General features: G+C 46.9%; 1 protein-coding gene across 4 annotated transcripts in view; it reads left to right on the forward strand.

Moving 5' to 3' along the window:
- LOC148642002 (pleckstrin homology domain-containing family G member 5-like) overlaps window positions 1–20,558 on the forward strand; it is a 102,257-nt gene that overhangs the window by 38,233 nt on the left and 43,466 nt on the right. Inside the window, exon 1 of one of the 4 annotated variants that reach the window (XM_088617256.1) lies at window positions 6,612–7,521. The exons of the other annotated variants lie outside the window; for them this stretch is intronic. The gene's annotated coding sequence lies outside the window, so the exon portion shown is untranslated. Of the gene's footprint in view, window positions 1–6,611; window positions 7,522–20,558 lie in introns of those variants that run through there. 4 annotated transcript variants of the gene reach the window in all.

Raw genomic sequence — 20,558 nt, forward strand, 5'->3', positions numbered from 1 at the left:
CAATGACTTAATTGATCTTTCTTTCTCTGCTAATTAACGCGGTCAGGCTGTGGACCCCGTTTAAAAGCAGAACCTCTCTTTGTTTCAAAGGTAACGGCAGGTCTTTAGCAGGGGGGGGGGGGGAATCATCGGACTGCAGCTGGCAGCCAAAAATCACTTCGCAGTCTCGCATGTGAAAGTGCAATTGGTGTGGCTACAAGCCAGTACAGAATAACTAATCTAAATGCTATGTCTGAAAACTGCCTCTGCCCAGAGCTTTCCTTCTGATATGCTGCCAGCGAGGAAACGTTTTGGGTCTGCACACTGCTCAGTCCACACTTCGTGGGGAGAAGATGCGTCAAGGTGGTGGGAACTTGTGTGTGTGTGTGTGAGCGTGGTTTCGCTGGGACGATTATCACGGTTGTAAAGAAGGGTTCAAGTTTAGGGCTCGACAAAAACAAAGTCAGTGCAGAGAAAGAAAAGAAATCCGGGCACCTTGGACCAAATACTAGAAGGAGATTGTTTAAAACGAGTTGTTTCTTGCCCATTAAATTATGTCAATGTTGTTAGATTTATTTCTTCAGGAAAAAAAAAATCTTTAGTTGCTAAATAGACTTCTTTGAATAGCTGCCAGAGGTTTTTTTTTCCCCATTTCCTTAGAAGGCTGTGTGATGTTATGTTGCACACAGTGAGCTGGAACCGAAACCACAGGCTTTTACAGGTTCAGCTGTTTTGAAGGAGGGGGGAACAGTTCGCTCTGCAGTTTTCTTGCGATCTGCAGTTGCGATTGGAGTCTTTATTTTTGGAGGGGAGATGGTGGTGATAGAGGGGGTAGTACATTCGGCTGCATGAAACATAAAATAATTCCAGGGAACGGGGTGCCATCCTCCAGGCATCTACTTTTCCATAAATAAAAAAGTCAATATACGATTTCTAGACAAGGCGTTGGCCCCTGATACGAGTCTAATTCTGATATGTCTATTCACTTGACTCCCTGAATTACCACAGGCTACCATGAATTCGTGTTAGGAGGTATCACTGGTAAACACAGTACATTTAAGTGATATTATGACATGCCTAATAACTGTGTGCTGTCTAATAGGATTAATACAGCTTTCATGCTGATCTGCTGCATTACTTTGTTGTTACACGGATACTGCTAATTATCAATTACCAAAGACACTGGTTGTAGCAACATTGTGCAATGGATTGGAAAGGCTGTGAGGAGCGTAGTCCTGTTGCAGGACAAGAATGTCCAGCCGTAGTCCAGGAGAGTGATCACTGTGCAGGTCTCATAGGCCACATTAAAGGGTGTTCTAAACCTAATAATATAATATTGAATGCTTATGTACGTGTATGGATTGCCAAATAGTTAAAACCTGGTTAGTTTAAAAAAATACAATTTACAAATTAATTGCAATTGCATAGATTGCATCTAAAAATTAATTGCATTCTAGAAGACTGTTTTAGACCATTGTGAAATGTGGGGGGTGGATTTTTGGAGGCAAAATAAAGTTGCACTTCTTTCTGAAAGGGCCAAATGCATCATTAGCACCTAACCATGTGACCACGGTCGCAGACGCAACCAATCTAATTAGCGAGGCTGAAGAATAAAGAAAAGTGTCAACAACAGGGTACCAATCCTCCTTACCAACCTCTTTTGTAATTTTGCTTTCACCCAACAGTTCCTAAAGAGCATGTGGTCCTTTCTGTTTGTTTGTAAATTCTTTGTGGGTAAAGTTGCCATCCAGAATGCATGTTTTGGAAAAGGAGTAAACCAGATTATATCTTTTAGTGATCCTGACAAATAATAAATTGCAGTTTTAAGCGGTCAGGAAGCACAGAGCTGGGGAGTAATGGCAGTATCCTCTTAGTAAGCTTATAGGCTGTTTATTAAGTCATCCAGAGCTCAGCTGGAGCAGAAAGCAGAAGGTTCAATGACGCCTTTACCTGGGCTGGATACCCCTGCAAGAGAGAGCACTCCTCTCTGCTGCTTTGTTCTGACTCACTTCCACTGTGCATCTCAGGGCACGGGACTTTCACAAGTCTTTGCAGGAGGTGTACGAAAGATTGAGAGAACGTTTTTTATAAACCTTCAGTCCTTTAACTTAAATGGTCCTTTAACCATGGGCATTGCTGTTTCTAAATACATTCAAAACTGACTCAAAATATTTTAAATTAAGTAAAATATAAAACCATGAGTCATTGTCTTCCATCCATTCTTTTTCTAAATGCCTTATCCAGTTCAGGGTCCTATTCCAACAAGCAATGGGTGCAAGACATCCTGGACAGGACACCAGTCCATCGCAGGACACACACAGAGAGAGACACACACACACACTCACACACCCTGGACGGGCCACCAGTCCATCGCAGGACACACACTCACACCAGGGCCAATATGCCCATTGACATGCCAGTATGTCTTTGGTCTGTGGGAGGAAACCCACGCAAACATAGGGACAACGTACAAACTCCACGCCGACAGCACCCCATGGGTCATTGTCTTCTTCTTTAAAATGCTCTGTAAAATTATCCAAAGTTCCATCTATTTTGTGAATTCTGCCCACACACTTTACCATGTGTGGCTTTGCATGACAAAATAATCCCGAAATGCAGCCTTTATAGCTACGCAAGGTGTATAGTGATGCAACATCTCTATGATCACATGAGGGGTTGTGATGCACCCGTAGGAAATGTTAGTTTTTATGATCAGTTTTAAGGATTTTTAATTTCTTCTGTAAAACGAAATGCAATAAAGGGAGACAGTACAGACTTTTTAATTCTGCCTTGACACAGTTTCACAGCAAGAGGAGGAATGCCCTTGGGGAATACTGCTAGCAAGGAAGTCCGTCACCAATGTCCATCAGGGCTACCGCCTGACCGGAGGGAACTGTGATTAACACAGGCCTGGTCAACCATCTGTAACAAACCAGAGCCAGGACCATGAGTGATACCCTACACTGCACCAATTACAGCTGCTGATGCAATCATGGAATCACAGAATAGCCCACAAACCCAATTATAATCATCCGCACCCTACAGCAGGAACATCACGAGCCAGTATCCCCGGGCTGCATCACTGAAAGTCCCCTAGATGTGATTGCCTCTCTGCCTGTGATGCAAATGTCTGTTCCAACTTCACATCCATGTCTCAGTGAGGTAATTAACCAGGGAAGTTTGACTTGGTCATCCATGTGAGTTTTGAACACTTTTTGCTAGAAATGCATTTGCAAGTGAGGAAATGTTCTTTGATATAAAGTTGTAGCCAATACAATAAACTAAAAACTGTGTTTATGTAGAAGCTGAGATTGATTTCTTAATTTCTAAGGCGATTCAGTATATTTCGAATGAGTTTTTACAGTTTTTTGTAGCTGTATACCACAACCACATGAAGGCCCAGAAGCAGCAGGATGTAAATATACATTTTGGGCATGTTACTTAATGTGTTTCTATTTTTTCTGCTCAGGACAAGACACACTGTGCAGTAATGCAGAATAGATACAGGCCGCTAACAGGATATGCAGGAAATTCAGACAGAAAAAAAAACAGGAAAGGGCCCTTAACATACACAACTACTTTCAGATGTTGCTGTAAATATCTTTAAGCTTTAACAGCTACCCTTAACTTGGTAAAGCAAGGTTCTCCTGAAGTTAGTCATTTTCAGATTCAGATATTTGTTTTCAGATCTGTGCAAATTCCTTTGCTTGACATTAACGCTTTTTGAAAATCCTATCTAGCAAAAATCTGTGATAAATATGATGAAATTCAAAGATTTTGACTCGAGAGTAATATGAGCCACTGTTTACTCCGAATAAACTGAAACTAATTTTCTAAGTTCAAATTCTAGATTTTAAATGCAAATTAATTTTTCCCCTTTCCTATGCATACCTGCAGTCTCTTGCTCGGTTTGTTTCTTTGGAATATATGAAGCCAATTTGGCTATGTAGCAAAGTGCACTTTAAAAACAACAGCCTGTCATTATTCAGTCGTAGTTTAGTCCTTCTGGGGTGTAGCCACATACTACACAAACGGGATTCAGGGTGAATCACACATCCCAATTTCTGTAGTTTTGTTTTTGTCCAGGAAGGAATTCACTTTCTGATAACGCATAATCCAACAGTAGCTTAATTTTTATTACCACTTTCATAGATAAATTAAAGATAAGGAGATGCCTTTGAAGAGTAAATGTTATCTGACCCCTTTTTAGCTGCAAAAAGTTGAAAGATTTTCGGCACTGCTCCTGAATGATTTGGCTTAATAGGAATTCTTTAATCTGTCCAGACCGGTGTTGGCATAGAACAGACTTGAAGCCCTTTCTTGAAAGCTTGGTAAACAGACTCGCTCAGGCCAAAACTTCAAAGCCACTTCTTTTTTTTTTTGCCCAGAAGGAAATCCTGCTTCTCATTCTGTGCGGTCAACAAAAAAAAAAAAAACCTGTCTGCCTGGAATGACCCCTGAGCGGTCCCAGGTCAGTTGGCGTGGGGAGCGGCGCACCCCGGTTTGCGAAGGGTTAACCCTGCCCCGCGGCAGCCCAGGGCCAGGGCGTCTGGCCCTTCTGCTTCCGTGCAGGAAAAGTCGTTCAGGGCGAAGCTTGTATTGCTGCTTTTCCCCCATTTCAACTGTGGGGCTCCCCAGCCAGGCACGCTGCGCGGGGCTGTCCGGTCACGGGGCTCTGCGGACGCCATGCCTCCGCAAGCAGACCGCGGGAGGGCCGAAGGGGCGGCTCGGGCGACACGACAGAGAGCTGAGCAGGGGACGGGGTGGGGTCCCAAGGTGCTGCGCTCTTGTGGGCTGGAGCTGGGAGCCGAGCCGGGGCGAAGGCAGCGGTGTGGGCAGGAGCGAGGGTGGTGGGGTGGGGAGGCGAGAGTCAAGGAGAGGAGGAGGTCTCGGAGAGGAATGGCGCTTCGTCATGCCCCCGACCCCTAACTGATAGTCTGATCCATGGTTTAGTGTTGCAGGACGTGGAGACCATTTAAAACTCCCCTTTGCTATTTAATTTAAGGTCCTGACTCTCTGTGATCATTAAAAATCCCAGGGTGTTTCTCGAAAAGAGTAGGGGTGTAACCCCGGCATCCTGGCCAAATTTCCCGTTGGCCCTTACCAATCATGGCCTCCTAATAATCCCCCTCTATGAATTGGCTACATTACTCTGCTCTCCTCCCCACTGAGAGCTGATGTGTGGGGAGCGTTCTGGCGCACTATGGCTGCCGTTGCATCATCCAGGTGGATGCTACACATTGGTGGTGGTGGAGGGGATCCCACCTGTAAAGCGCTTTGACTGGAGTGTCCAGAAAAAGCGCTATATAAGTGTAAGCAATAATAATAAAAATAATTTGTGTCCAAGGAGTTGACATGAGCTGTGCTCCTCATGGTAGGTGTTGTCAGTGACAGTGTGACTAGGTCCTGGCTTCTCGCAAAGACGTTAGCGCTGCACCTGGAGCAGGAAGGTGGCGGATAACCTTGTAGGGCAGCAGACTTCAGCCTGTTCCTCCGGAGCTCTGAGGGTCCCGTGGAGACGTTTCTGTCGCTCGTGGTGATGTTAGAATGGTACAGTGCAGTGGGGGGGGGGGAAGGACCATCCTAAGCGGCCTGTTTTTCCTTTTTTTTTAAAAAGACAGTTTGGAAATTCCGGAAGCTGGGCCCTGCAGCTCCTGAGCACCAGGTGGGAATGCTGACGTGCTCCTGCGAACACGCCCACCTCGTCTTCTGACATGTTGCCGCGGGAACCCGCGGGGCCTTACGGGAATGTTGGGAGGTGTGGCTGTTGCTGATCTCACTGCCCCGGCTGTGACTGATGCCTGCTCCATCCTGGCAGTGACAGGGGATTTCATCCTTGGTCTGGCAGGAAGAGATCTTACTGATCTGGACGTCTAAGTAAAATAGAAACTGATGCCTCGAATTTTTATAACTAAGACTTGCAAAATAACACGTATACCTTGAGCAGTTGCTCTGTTGATGGGCAAATAAATTGAGGCGAAGAATTGTCTGTGTTTCTGGGGATCCCCAGACCCATGGCTGAAACCCCTTGATCTTGATCTCTAGCTGAGACTCATAGAGGACTTTAGCGGCACAAACTCGGCGTGTACCAGCTGCTGCTGGTTCCTCTGTTCAGACCATAGGCTGTAGTTGACAACATAATTGCACCCCCCCTTGTTTCGTAAAGAGCTATTTGTTGTTTTCGGTCATACAAAAATAGACTCCTAGAATATTCTTGGTTGGTCAGCTTTTGAGCTGCTCTAGAAAATCTGGATGTTGTCTTCAGCTGGTATGGTGCCCTTGGCAAAGTGTCGGTGGCCCAGCTCAGGCATCACCTAGAGATATCCCATCAGTTCATCAAGAAGTACAGTAGGTACCCCTCATTTTTACCACACAAAGGCGATGCTTTAAGCTTCAGCATCATTGTAATTGTACTCCACTCAGTTGTCCTTCGAGTCTTACTGTCTGATTGGTGACCAGACAGTGCCACACAGCTTTAACCGGTGAGCTCAAGCAAAGTTCCAAGGGAGTCGGGCTCTTGTCAGTCATTGATTCAGTAGACAAAAACTGGGGTCACAGAAATACATCTGATCGCCTCGTCAGGAACCTGAGAATTGAAGACATCCTCTCAGAATGCATCCCTTCTAGAGGCCTGTCCTGCTTTTTGAACTGGGGGAAGGAGGGATCACTCTTGTCAGATTAGTCCGATAAATATGTGCGACTCCTTTGCCTCGGATACTACGTTCATCTCTTACCTGCCTCGACTGGATTTTGAGTGACCTGTCCCGATCTGCTCGTGCAGAGAGATGCAGTTTTGCCACAAAAGGGTCCAACGTTTTATAGGAAAACCCGTGTAGCTGGAGTACATCTGCTCACCCAAGTACAGGGAAATCACATCACCAACTGCGTCAGCATCTGTTCCGAGGAATTAAGTCCTGCTCCTACATAGTACCCAGTTGTTTTTTTTAAGTTTGGAGTCAGTTGGTTAAAGTCAGAGCAGTGAGTTAAGCAACAGAAGGAGTGAGCGAGTGTGAGAGAGAGAGAGAGAGCAGCCAGTGATTTGCTCTTGCCCTGCAGCAGTGACTCAGTCAGTGGATCTGCCGGCCAGTGAACAGTGCCTTGCTCACGCCGTGTGTTTTTGTGCGTGGGTCGAGCACGGAGAGGGGCGGGCGGTGGGGGGGGGGAGGTGTTCTCCTAACTCCTCTGCTGTCCAGCAAGCTCCCGAAAACACAAGCTCCTGGTCGCTCTCCTGCGCTGACAGCCGACCTGCTCGCCCGCGTCAGAGGGAAGGAATTCCGCTCCGATCCGTTCAGCCAGAGCGGCAGGGCAGCCGCTCGAGTGAAGCCAGGGAGGAAAGAAGGGGGGGTCTTCTGAATCGGAGAGCCGGCCAGCTCTTGAATCCCCCCCTCCCCGGGACTCTGAGCCGCCGTAAGGGAATTACCGTCTGCCCTCGAGGGGGGCAGGGGGAGCCGGGGAGAGCGCTCCGCGTCCCGCTGGTCAGGGGCTGTTTGACGGGAGCCAGCAGCCTGAGGCCGGCTGCTCTGGGCAGACATCACTCTCCAGGTGAGCGAGAGCCCTCCGATCGGCCGTTCGTCTGCCCGCTCCTTGTTTTCGCCTTCTTGCGTCCGCTGTGGGATCCCGCTACCTGTCCGGTTTACTGTAGAAAACCAGGTAGTAATGTCTTCTTTTTTTATCGTCTCGAAGAGAGCGTTGCCCATCTGGGGGGGGGGGACATGTGTGATCTCTTAAAGTAATAATCGTTAAGAGTGGAGACATGGAGAGGTCCAGGTGAGCTGTGAAACACATGCTCCAACGCGTCGTGCCAGAAGGGCTTTTGTTTTCCATTCCCAGACATAAAGAATCTTGGTAATAAGATCCTCAGTGTGACTTTGTTGATAAAACACAGCAGTATTTGGGGTGGCAAGGAAACTTCTGAGCCTAATATAGCTGGCAACACAGCAGACCATTACTGCAGCAGCTATTTATAGACCACACTGACTGTATCCAAACAGCAAGAGTTACAGTATTCTAAACGAGCTTGTTCTTAATGCAAGTTTGTGTTCAGTTGGTAGGTGCACTGTAAGTTGGACACTGCATGAATGAAATGCATCACCAGTGTAAGGTGCTCATGGACAGCGGTGTTTATTCATCATGGGCTACCTGCGGAACCACCTACAGCAGAATATATAATATTTTAACTTGACTGTTAGCTCAGATTGGACTGTAAGATAAGTAGCTAGGGTGATTGATAGTGGTCTCTGGATTTCAGATCTTTCTGAAACACTCTCCTGTTGAGATTTGTATTCACGGGGCAGTTTCAAAGAGCAAAGTGACAGATGAAATGTTTTGGGATTTTTAAGATGGAAAATCGTCTTCCTCCTCCAGCTGTCTCGTGCTGTACGCGAAAGAACGGGAGAATGTAAATGAAAAATGAACCGATAGGAGATACCATCTTGCACTTGTGCTTTCCAAGTTTGGCAATGGCATTTGGATTATTTTTTTATTCAAAAGCTCTGTCCAGTTCACTCACTGTTTTTGTTTCCTCAAAAAGATGGAATAAGAGGATAAATAAAATACACAAGATGGGATTGAAGCCTGCATTCTTGCTCTGCTATCTGTAGAGTTCACATCTGCTTCTTATATAAACAAACTGAGCTCTTCTCTCTCTCTCTAATTTCATAATGCTCACAAAGACGGGTTTCAGATCATCAATTTCCGAATAAAGTGGAACAGCTTCGCTTTCGTGCAGATATTAAAAACCACGCTTTTCACTCAACGAGTTTCTAGTCCGATACATTACAGATTTCTCATTCATTTAAAATGCTCTAGTTCCTTCTTCTTCCTCTGACTGGTTGACACAGTCAGAAATGAAAGTGAACTGTGTCCTGGGACAGTCCTGCACTCAGGTCAAGCAGGAGGTGACTTACACCTATGAAGAGACATCCTAGATCAGAGCAAAAACAAATTTTAATCTGCTAGCACACACCTTGACTCTGGGATTCACATGCATTTCCTCAGGAAAGACATTACAGGCCTTTTAGCTATCCCAAAAATTCCTAATCTCCTTGGAACTATTAGGTTAAGATAAGTCTGATCGACTTTATCGAAGTGTAGAATATTTGAATGTGAATTGGTCTGTTCAAACAACTGTATTGTGAAAACCTTGCTGTGTTCAGTGTTGAATTGTGCTGCTCTAGCAAATGGGACTGTGATGAGTATGTTCCCCTGGACAGCATCTGTATACACTAGAGGACACTCGTGGGAGTGCTCCATCAGAAGAGAAATACAGCCCACAGTGGACATCAAAGGCAGCTGCAATGGGCTAGTTTAATGTCTGGTGTGTGCCAGATTTTACTGTGTGAGGTGTATATAAAAATTTTGGTGCTTGAATAGTCCATCTTCTTTTAAAATCATTTTGCAGTTTGACCAGATGGAGGTATTGAGACATTTGGAGTCATTAAACTGGTAAAAAGGTTTGATACCAGGGTGTGGCCTGTCTGGATACAAGCCCTCTTTCGTGATCAAAGACAGAAACTCTTACCCCTAACGTTTAAGGTACTGCCTTTCAACCTGTCAGACGATCAATAAGGTCCTTTAATTTATAAAGCACCCTTTCATCACTGGCACTTAAAGGCCTTGTGCAGATAAAAAAAAAGACAGTTAAGACAAACATTCCTGCCCCGCCTCCTTCTGATCATTTCTGCACGCTATGCTTTGCAAGACTACAGACAGTAGCTCTGGGAGAAAAAAAAAAACAGCGATCCCAAAGAGCTGTTCTGTTGCTGTAGCTCTGCGGATCGAGCGCGAGATCTTACAGGCAGGGCAGATGATGTAACAGATTGCCAGAGCTCTTCTCTGTCCTGACACGACGGTACCTGTTTCCCTTCTAGCTGGCTCAAAGCGCAAAGTGTAGACATACACCAGGCTGAAGGTATGCGCTCAGCGGGCGTGCTAACGGGGAGAGTGTGTGTGAGCAGGCACAGCCGTGGAGCAACAAGTTGAAACATAGCGAGCACCAGCTGAGCCCCGTGTGCTCCAGCCTGGAGGAAGGCTGGAGAGGGGTTTGCAGCAGCTACGTTCTGTCTGCTCATAAATCAGGATCATGTAGCTCCTCTGCAGTCCTCCTGCCCTCGCAGGAGTATTCCAGAATGAATTAACTTGCCACCTACACACCACAATATGCTTCCCCTGTGTGTGCTCTTAAAACGCCGTAGTTTCCTCTCGTGAACTGTGGCCAGTGTTTTTGCTCTCGACCCGTTCGTTCATTTTTCTGGTTTTCAGTTGTGGTGTCAATATTTTAGTTTCAAAAGCCAAAATAAGGTGTGCCGCACATTGCACAATTTAAATGTGTTTCACAGAAATGGGTCCCGAGATTGAAATAGTGAAGCCTGTGATTCAGAGAGCAGTTGGCAGCTGTAGGTGATGTGATTACAGCCAGCAGCTACAGTATATCACCCTGCAACTCACAGCTGGCAGCCCACTGAAGCTCAGCAGCAGTGAGCCTGGCTGGTATCTTAATGGGAGACGCTCAACCTTCGGCCTGTGTGTTCTATATGCTCCAGAACAGTGACAGGGACGCTATACTTTGGATGCGTCATAAAATTGAGGTCCTGACTTCTAGAAAACAGTAGGGGTGTTAGCCCGGTGTTGTGGCCAAATTTTCCCCCTAGCCTTTACCAGTCGTGGCCTCCTAATAATCCCCAAATATGAATTGGCTTCATCAGTGAGCTGTATTACACTGGACAGTCCAGAGCACACTGTCCTGTCCTGAGCTGTATTACACTGGACAGTCCAGAGCACACTGTCCTGTCCTGAGCTGTATTACACTGGACAGTCCAGGGCACACTGTCCTGTCCTGAGCTGTATTACACTGGACAGTCCAGAGCACACTGTCCTGTCCTGAGCTGTATTACACTGGACAGTCCAGGGCACACTGTCCTGTCCTGAGCTGTGTTACACTGGACAGTCCAGGGCACACTGTCCTGTCCTGAGCTGTGTTACACTGGACAGTCCAGGGCACACTGTCCTGTCCTGAGCTGTATTACACTGGACAGTCCAGGGCACACTGTACTCTGCTGTGCTGTACTTTACTGGGTCTGGATTCTTTGCTGTGCTGTCATGCAGTGAGTACTCCAGAGCACACTGTACTGTACATATGTTTTGTGGTCAGGTTCAGATTGCAGTTCCCATCTTTCATGGGTATGTACAAGAAAAAAACCGCAGGATCACAAACCACAGATGTTTACTCCTGTTTCCTCCCAGGGTGACCAAAAATATCCTAGAACTGGGATAATCCAGGAACCCATTCAAGTGCTCTTGACACACCCAGACTGTGTCCCGGCGTTACCATCATGATTCATATGGGAAAGCTGTTTGAATCAGATGCTGCCCTAAACAGTTTTTTGTGTTATTACTATTCAGCAAATGACGCATTAATGTTCATCCAAATTTGTGCATCTAAATGTGAGTTGAGTTGAATTGTTTTGGAATTGGTGTTTGAAGCTATTTAAAATCTTTCCTAAAACAGGCACGAAATTATTTCGACACCATGTTTACATCAGCGTTATTTTTTAAAACAGTCCTTTGAGGGATTTAAAATCTCTTGAAAATGAATCTTTTTAGATTCCATTAAAATATTGAACAATTTACTAGCAATTCAAGTAAATCTGTCAGATCATTTTAAAATTAGCAGCGCTCCTAAATCAGCTCTTGTGTTTGAGCTACCGGTCCTGTCACTGTGGGATTGTGTACGCCTGTCAAGGCCAGTACATGTGGCATACGCCTCGCTAAGCGGGTTGTATTTCTTTCTGTGCGTGTGTCCCAGTGACATCTCCAGCGAGTGAGCGGTTGTGTGTTTTTCTTTTTCCATTTCCCGGACTGTGTGTGTGCGTCTCTGTCCGCGCGCTACGGTGCATGTGTGCGTCTCTGTCCGCGCGCTACGGTGCATGTGTGCGTCTCTGTCCGCGCGCTACGGTGCATGTGTGCGTCTCTGTCCGCGCGCTACGGTGCATGTGTGTGCATGTGGTATTGGAAAGCTCCCCAAGCCTCCGCCCTGTTCAGAAGGAGACCAAAAGCGCTTCTGTTTTTAGCGAGCACATATGCGAATTTAATAAGAAACAGCTCCCGATTAGAACAGGCAGCTCGAGCTCTCTGGATTTTACAGCGCTGGCAGCTCAGACACCTTCTGTCTCGAAGTTCCTCTCTCTCCCTGACACGTGCCGATCTCCCCTGCCTCTCGCCCCAGCTGCACACCTCTGTCTTATCCTTCCCCTGCCGTTCTCAGTGCCTTCCTCTTCTGTGCATGCGCTCGGCCCTCCCTGCCACTGTCTTTCTCTCCCCCCTCCTCTCTGTCACTCGGAGGACCCCGTTCGGATTTCATCAGGCGTGAGGCGCCGCCAACACCTCCCCTTAAATTCCAGAAAGAGTTCAGCAGGTTGCTTTCCCTTTGGGAACCGGGCAGTTTAAAGACCCAGTAATTCAGGGTCCTGATGACATTCTGCTTCCCCATATATTTCCCCAGCTGGTCAAGTACCTGTAGTATTTCTCTCAAGTCTGCCTCTGGTTTTGGTCTCTCCTCTTTCATGTGCTGAGGTTTCAGAACAGGGGGCCGGACATTCGTGCCCTTTAACCTCTCCTCCCAAACGGGCTGCCCTGTGGTGCTACAGGGAACAGAAAAGCCAAGGCCTTGCTTGTTGTTATTTAGGCTTTTATTTTTGGAAGGGGTCATAGGGCCCACTGGAAGGTCACTCTGCTCCCTGCTGCTCCTTTCACCAATGAGTGTTACAGATGAAAACATTTTCATCTTTCAGGATAAAACAACAGATAGAAACTGTGTGTGTGTGTTACTTGAACAGGATTGCCTGCCGAAGGCAAGGTTTGAATATTGGCACACCACCAGTGCTGTCTGCAGCGTGTGGGGTCAGGCCCGACGGCCTGCTTAGGCTTCGGAAATATTGAGTATTTGCAGAATAGGGTGGGCCGGCGGTGCCTTTATCTCAGTAAGAGGGGCCGTGGGTCACAGCCTGTGCTGAAGAAGCCTTATCTTTCTCCCCGTGTGCCTCTCTGTCCTGGTTTTCCCAGCTCTTGTCTTGCACCTCAGTGTTGTTCTTTGGCATGCGAAGCGTTACACACAGATGCAGTTTTTTCGGTGGTGCTTTTCTGAAATTCAATGGCTAAATGGATGAATCGATGGATGTCTGTGAATAGTGCTGAACTCGTGGTACTAGTGTCAGGGATAATGGTGGTGATTACTCACTCGTATTCTCACTTGCACGTCATTGTGAACCCTCTTACTGTACATGTTTCCAGCAGAGCTGCTCTCATTCCTGAGGCAACACTGTGATCTGAGTATAAACATTTCAGAAAAAGGCACCGAGGGATTAGTCCGGGATTGATATATTTAATTAGAGCAGCGGAGTGTCACAGTGTTTAGCAGTTTGTGTGTGCTCCCCATGTTTGTGTGGGTTTCCTCCAGGGGTTCCAGTTTCCTCCCACAGTCCAAACACATGCTGGTAGGTTAATTGGGTAAATGCCTGGGAAGACTGTGTGAGCGTGTCTGAGATGGACTGGTGTCCTGTCCGATTTCTGGTCGGGTTAGACTCCCGTTCCCTTGTGATCCAGTATTGGTTAGGATCTGGATGGGTGGATGATATTGAACATACTGTAGAAGATAGTTTCCAGATACGTATTATTAGTTGGGCCTATACATTTATTTTAAACTGTAGTAACTCGGTAGCAATAATTGTCACTAAAATCTCACCTGCGATGATTATGATGATAGTATTGCCTCTCTCCTTTCCTCATTTCATATCCTTTGCTGTCCTATCAGTCCTTCTCTTCTGCCTGATGTTACTCCCCTTATTTTTTTCTGCTGTAACCTGTGTCCAGTCAACAAACAGACTCCAGGGATGGCCCAGTGTCTGCGTGAGAAAAGTGAACAGTGGTGTGGTGCACTGTTCTCGTTGCCCATGTCACTACAAGAGCAGTGTCCTCACTATCTTGGGGAGGCATTTTGTTTTCTCAGTTTGAATCTTGTGGCTTTCTTTAGCTGATAAGCTCTGTATTTTTATATATAAGTATTTGAGACATTTTTATGCTTGAACACTACAGATTTTTCAACACAGTTTTCCATAGCAAAACTCCTGATGGCCACCTGTCAGGTTGCAGTCAAGTTTGCCTTTGTCGTCCTTAAACTTATTGCGATTCACAGGGGAAGGAGCAAAAGATAAAATCTGGAACAAACGGTGAGCACGGATGTTCAAGGAAGGAAGGAAGAGAGGTTACTGCCTTTCGGCAGATCAGGCTGCTGGAGTTACAGTACCTGGACTGGAGGGCACACTTTATTTCTGAGAAGAGGCGCATGTATTTATTTTAAGGGAGAGAATCTGAAATTCCGTGAGAAAGTGTTGCGTCCGCTCATTCATAGATGAAAGGAATCCATTTGCTGTTATCGCTTCCATGAAGTTTCAATCAGGAGGAAAAAAGAAAAGTTTTCCAGGCTGTTTCTCCAGCCCTGACAGCCGAATTCTCCTGAGTAATTGGGCAGACGGCTCTCTGGGTGCTCTGCTGGCTGGGGCTGCGAGGGAGGTGTCTGACCGAGCAGGCGAGATGGGATAAAGCCCGCAGTGGGAGGCCCGTTCAGCACGCCCTGTCTCGGCAGACAGCGTGGGGCATGAGCCACGAACGGCTCACAAGGCTAATTACACAGCCCTCGTCTGATTCAGCCCTGGGGATTACGGTTTCACATGTCACGCCATTAAACTTTAAAGTGCACGCTGTGTGATGCCTCTCCCTTCTGTCGACACTGGAAAGGGCCAGTTTCCGAGAGCTCTGGCCTTTGCCTGTTTTGGTCTGTTTCCTCGGACATTGTTTATCCTGGGAGAAGTGCTCATCGACACCACTAGAATCACCTCAGACATCAGCTCTCTAGAATGCACTCTTGAGCTGATAGCGTGCATGACTCTTCCCTTGACTGGAGACATGGCATTTTCTCCAAATCGGGGTGATGGTTGTCTTTTCAGCTGCTGCCTTTGTTAAATTAGTTTTATTGGACAAATGAATCCCCGGTTATTTTTCTGTTCTACACCCACGTGACTTGGAGATGCCCCGTGTGTGTTTGTCTTGCGTTGGTGCAAGGATACAAACTTCAACAAACCCGCACCTTCACTCAGGAGCGAACGAGAGGCTCCACCAAACCTGCCCAGCTGTACGTGTGTCATCGACTGCCAAGCGCTCAGGAAGTCACAAGATCACCGCGTCTCCGAGGGCAGAGAACTTCCTGGCTGACGGATCCCAGGGCTCTTCTCAGGCCTCCTCAGCCAAGTGTGTACCGCTGCACAGTCACATGACCCGGGCTCGAACCCGGGATCTTGGAACTCAGCCTGTGCTCGGGCAGGCGCTTATACTGGCGGAGCGGCTCGGGAGCTCCCATACTCCTCTCTGTACGTTCATTTCAGGCTTGTGACGCCATGATGGAGGTGGATGTGGCAAAACTGGAATTAGAGTCATTGATCCTCTTTGTTGCTGCTGTCTCCAACCAGACCACAGAGCAGCCATGTGTTCAGGTGAAGCACTGCACAGCAAGCCTGGTTCCAGTCCCACAACTGACTTAAAAAGCTTTCGTCCTGCAGTGAATGAGTCACCTGGTGTGAAACTGAATGTAGCACATTGGAGAGAATTTTGCATGGTTTGATTTTTTTTTTTTACTTTAACAATGAGATAAGATGTGTGGAGTGCTTTTCAGCGAGGGAATGTCGCACATAGTGTTATGTAAGAGGAGAGGTGAGAACAGACTCATTCTTAAGTTCTTAAGAGGAGGAGGCTGAAGGTTCTTACAGGAGGTGCTTCTTCACACAAAGAGTTGTGGGAGTATGAACCAGGTGGATCAAGTTGATGTCCTTGTCTTGTATCAAAGAAATGGCAGGATGAAATCCTCAGATTAGCTAGCTACCAAGTGGGCTAGATGGGCTTTAAGCTCTTCACTTGTCTGTAGTCTTTCTTCTAGTCATCTTCGGAACAGGAGTATGTGGTGCCAGGACAGTCTGTGCTGATAACCTGACAAGAACATTCAGAAACATTTTCTAGCCACTTTATCTAATACAGGGTCACAGGAGAGCAAGAACCTATCCTGTCAAACAACAGTGTGAGATGCACCAAAAAACGTGGTTTTATTTTTTTTATTTAACCTCTGTTTAACTGGGATGTCCCACTCACATTGGGATCTCTTTTGCCAGGGAGTCCTGGCCATATTGCTGCCACAGTTGGAGCATAAGGATGACATACTTTAAGTACATCATGTGCTAGTCAGAGCCATCTGCCATTTTTACGCCGTTATCCTCCTGTGATTGTATAATCATGATGTGACTATATGAAAAAATGGACGGCGCCACGGTGGCACAGCAGTTAGCACTGCTGCCTCACAGCGCTGGGGCCCCGGGTTCAACTTCTAGGGCGCTGTCTGTGTGGAGTTTGTATGTTCTCCCCACGTTTGCGTGGGCTTCCTCAGCGTGCTCTCGATTCCTCTCACAGTCCAAAGACATGCTGGAAGGTTAATTGGCTCCTGGGGAAACTGGCCCTGGTGTGTGTGTGTGTGTGTGTGTGTGTGTGTGTGTGTGACTTGTGACAGACTGGCGTCCCATCCAGTGGTATACCCTGCCTTGTGCCCCTTGCTTGCTGGGATAGGCCCACATCCCTGAATTGGAAGAAGTGGGGAAAGGTATGGATGGATAATACATGTAACGTTTTGGATAAATATGTAATATATAATATACAATGCATACATAATACATACAATACATAATGTATCGTATATCTAAAAACTAAAACTCTAGGAGGTTTAGTGTCGGCTGGAGGAGTGATGCAGCACTACAAGCCCACCCTGCCCCGGCTGGGCTCAGCCAACTGTGCCATCTGCCACACACACAGGGGAACGTCAAGACCGCCACATGTACCGTCCGGCCCGTCTTGCTTGCTTGGCTGCTCGGTCGCTTCGCGATCCCAGAGCGGTCAAGCTGTTTCTCAGCCCGGGCACTCCTGGGTGACACCGGTGCGTTGTCCTGCCCGCAGGGCCTCAGCTGCACTCCAAGCCGAGGGTGTTCGCTGGCCGAGCCACCCGGGAGCACGCGAGGGCTGGGATCTTCAACTCTCTGGTGATCTGGCTGTGACCTCGAGCATGAAGTGCCCTGGACTCTTCCGCGTGCGAGCTGTGAGCCCTGGCTGGCTGTTTTGGGTTGGCCGTGGACCTCCTGCAGCACACTGTCTGTACCAGGGCGTTGCTCTGGAATTTCTGATCCCTTGGGAAGCGCTCCACCTGGTTTTCCAGCAGCGCTGTTCCTGGCTGCAACGTGATCCTCCTTAGATCTCCCCTGTCACGGCCCATGCTCAGCCTGCATTATACCCAGTTGCCTGTTGCTGCTCGCCTTGGCTTGAAGCAGCTTTCCTTCGGATGAAGTCCTTTTGCAGTGAACTTTTCTAGGCTTTATCTTTCCTAAATGATTCATTTCCTTTTGTGTTTGTTACTAGTGTTTAATTCGGTGTTAGGTTCTGCTCTCTAATTGAATGGTTTTTAGATCTTCAGAGTAAGGTATCCCACCCCCTGCAGAATTGAACAGAACTTATCCAAGTAACGTTTTAATTCACTGATATCCATTAGGCACAGGTCTAAATGATTGATTTTTTTAAAAGGGCCTCAGTTCTTGTGAATTTAACAGTAAGATATACGTATTCCGGTATAGTTTTCTTACAGTTCAAATATTCAGTGATTGCAGCCGATTATGAAATTGTGAGAAATAATTATGGAGAAGAAATGTGTAGAACAAAGGAACGCTGTATTTCAAAAAAGCTGTTGACATCTACAGGAAGGTGACCTGAGGAACAATGGCTTCAGTTCAGCATCTCAATCATTTGGCATGTCATGGCTACAGTGGTGTGCCGTTTGTGGGTCCCCTGTGTTCATGTGGACTGTGTTCCTCCTACAGTCCAAAGACACACAGGAACTCTCATTGGCTTCTGGGAAATCTGGCCCTGGTGTGAATGTACGCGTGTTTGTTTCTCTGTGTGCCCTGCGATAGACTGGCATCCAGCCCAGCGTGTACCCCCACTTTGTGGCCCTTGCTTTCCGGGATAGGCTCCGGATCCCCCCACAACCCCGAATTAGGAGAGGTGGTTTGAAAATGGCTGGTTGGGTGAAAGGAAGGAATAGCACAGTGCTGAATGGGTTACAATTACTCATTTTGAAATCCCAGTAAACTGCAGATCTGCATGGCACTAAAAATGTAATTTCTATAGAAAAAAGCCTTAACAGCTTAAGCCTGAGTCTGACTGTTTTTCAATGCTGTTGCCTTGGGTACACGTTTTGCCTTTGCAGTGCAGTACAATACTTGAGCAAGTGATTAATATGCATGTTGATCTCTTGTCTTCTTTATCTTTGATAAAGTATTAATACCATTTATAGTATTGACATGCTTGTTACCACTGAAAAATGTAAAGGGATGTGAATTTGTTGGTAATAGTGTTTATAGATGGATATAAATAGAAATTATAAATAATAATACTAATTCTAAAGACATGTAGTCATTCTTTCAAGCGGTTTTCCTCATTTACGTCCTGTAGATGCTATTAAAATATTACCAAATGGGCATAAAACAAGAAGAAAAGGCGAGTGTGTCAATGTTTTCTTAGATGAGGGCTTCAGCAGTGAGACTAGCCAGCCTGCTGGTGGCAACGAGTCTAAGTGGGTCAAGCGTTTTACTGAGCCCTTCCAGCTCTGTCAGTGTGCTCTTCCCTGGAAAAAACGGCTACTTTTCCCTTGCAGTCTAGCTCCAGAGGTCCAGACTGTCTGTGGCTCTGCTTCCTGCGTTTTTCCTCCACAGTCGCTTTTTCTAAACGGCCAATTATTCTCAGAGTGAAAAATGCAGTGGGAAATGTTTCAACACTTTATAGCATGCATCGATTCGCCAGATGGCCTGTTTTTACAACTGAACATGCCATCTCCCTGCTCGGGCACGAGGCACCAAATTCCAGTAAGAGTGTGCGTTAGGTCACTATCAGTCAGTGTATGTAGATATTAATTATCAGATGATTAATAGACGTATTCAAGAACTGTTTCCTTATATACACAGCACATAAAAAAAACAAATTCTTTGCGGATGATTCTTAACCACACGCACAAGAAGAGCTGGAAGCTCCTCGATCAGAGGAGAACCTGTCTGTGCGAGGCTCCCCGCTCCAGGTTGATCCTGTGTCGCTGCAGGGTGGGAGAGCCGATGGGGGAAGGTGGCATTGGGGGGCAGGCCGGGCAGAGCGCTGGGTTTCAGGTGGGGGCGAGCTGCTGTTGGTTCAGCTGCTCGGCGTGCACTGAAACACAAGCCTGGTGATAATCCCCTCCTCCCACGTGGGGGCTGAGGGATCGCTCGCTCATCTCTCTCTGGCCTTGCAATGACATTGGGCCCGTTTTCCACTGGGCAAACCGGCAGCACTCCCTCTGCGTAGCTGCTCAATCCACTCCGGGCTTTCCAGGCCCGGTGCTTTGTACTGGTGAAGGAAACGAGCAGCGTGGGTTTAAAATCATTTTAACGGGGGCAGATCTCCCCCCAAACTGCGAACCCCCAAACCTAACTCAAAGCTAAGACCCTGTAGCCCCCCAAACCTGAGCTGCATCAAGCAGCGAGCGACCCAGCGGGAGTCCTCTCTGTCTGTGCGCTGGGCACTCGCCTCGAGCTGGGGGTTTCTACAGTATGTGCTGCCCGCTCCACGATAAAGAAAAGAGAAGACAAGAATACAGCTGGGCAGCAAGAAGAAAAGGTTATCTTCTCCTCAGGCGTGACGTAGCGAGACGGGCTGTGGATGGTAAAGTCGAAGCCAGAGCTTGCCCAGCGCTTAGTGTGCTTTTCACAGCTGCTTGTCCAGAGCTGGACATGATGCGGACGCCGGCAGTGGCTTCTGTTCGGCCCCTGTCCTGCCGGATGGGGGATGAGAATTAGTGGATTATAACCGCAGATTGGGAAGCAATCACGGCCTCCGCTGGAGATGTCACTTGGTCGCGCAGCTGGGCTGTTTTTATTCCTGTATCTTATCTTTGGAGCGCTACACTGCGTCATTCCCCAAACATTTTTTTGGGGGGAAATTCTGTTTCTTAATTAAACTCCAGAAGGAAGACGTTCAGTCACTTCAGGCAAGTGTGTTTGTTTTGGCTGTGTGTTGAGATAGTTGGAGTCCGGTTTTGCAGAGGATTGAATGGAAGTGCTCAGTTTTCACTTTACGCCCCCCACACAGTGTCAAAATAAGACTCTGTTCTGTTATTTAATTTGACACTGCAGTATCCACATATACTGTGAGGTCGGTATTTAATACCGAAGGTAAAAAATCTCCTTTTGTAACAAAGTGCACCACAATCTTTTTTTTCATGGTGCATCTATAAACCTTGTGAAACCTTGTGAAATTCAGCCAACTGAGATTTCAATTCTAATGGCAGGAAAAACAGGCAGCAAACCACATTAGAAAGGTGTGTATTTATCTAAAATAATCTGCTTTTTTGAAGTTCCTATAAAAATAAACGGAAATGCATTGGCACACTAGTTTTTAATTACAAGGTCCAACACATC

Source organism: Lepisosteus platostomus, chromosome 23 (assembly GCF_059453375.1).
Source record: "Lepisosteus platostomus isolate fLepPlt1 chromosome 23, fLepPlt1.hap1, whole genome shotgun sequence".
Taxonomy (NCBI): Eukaryota; Metazoa; Chordata; class Actinopteri; order Semionotiformes; family Lepisosteidae; genus Lepisosteus; species Lepisosteus platostomus.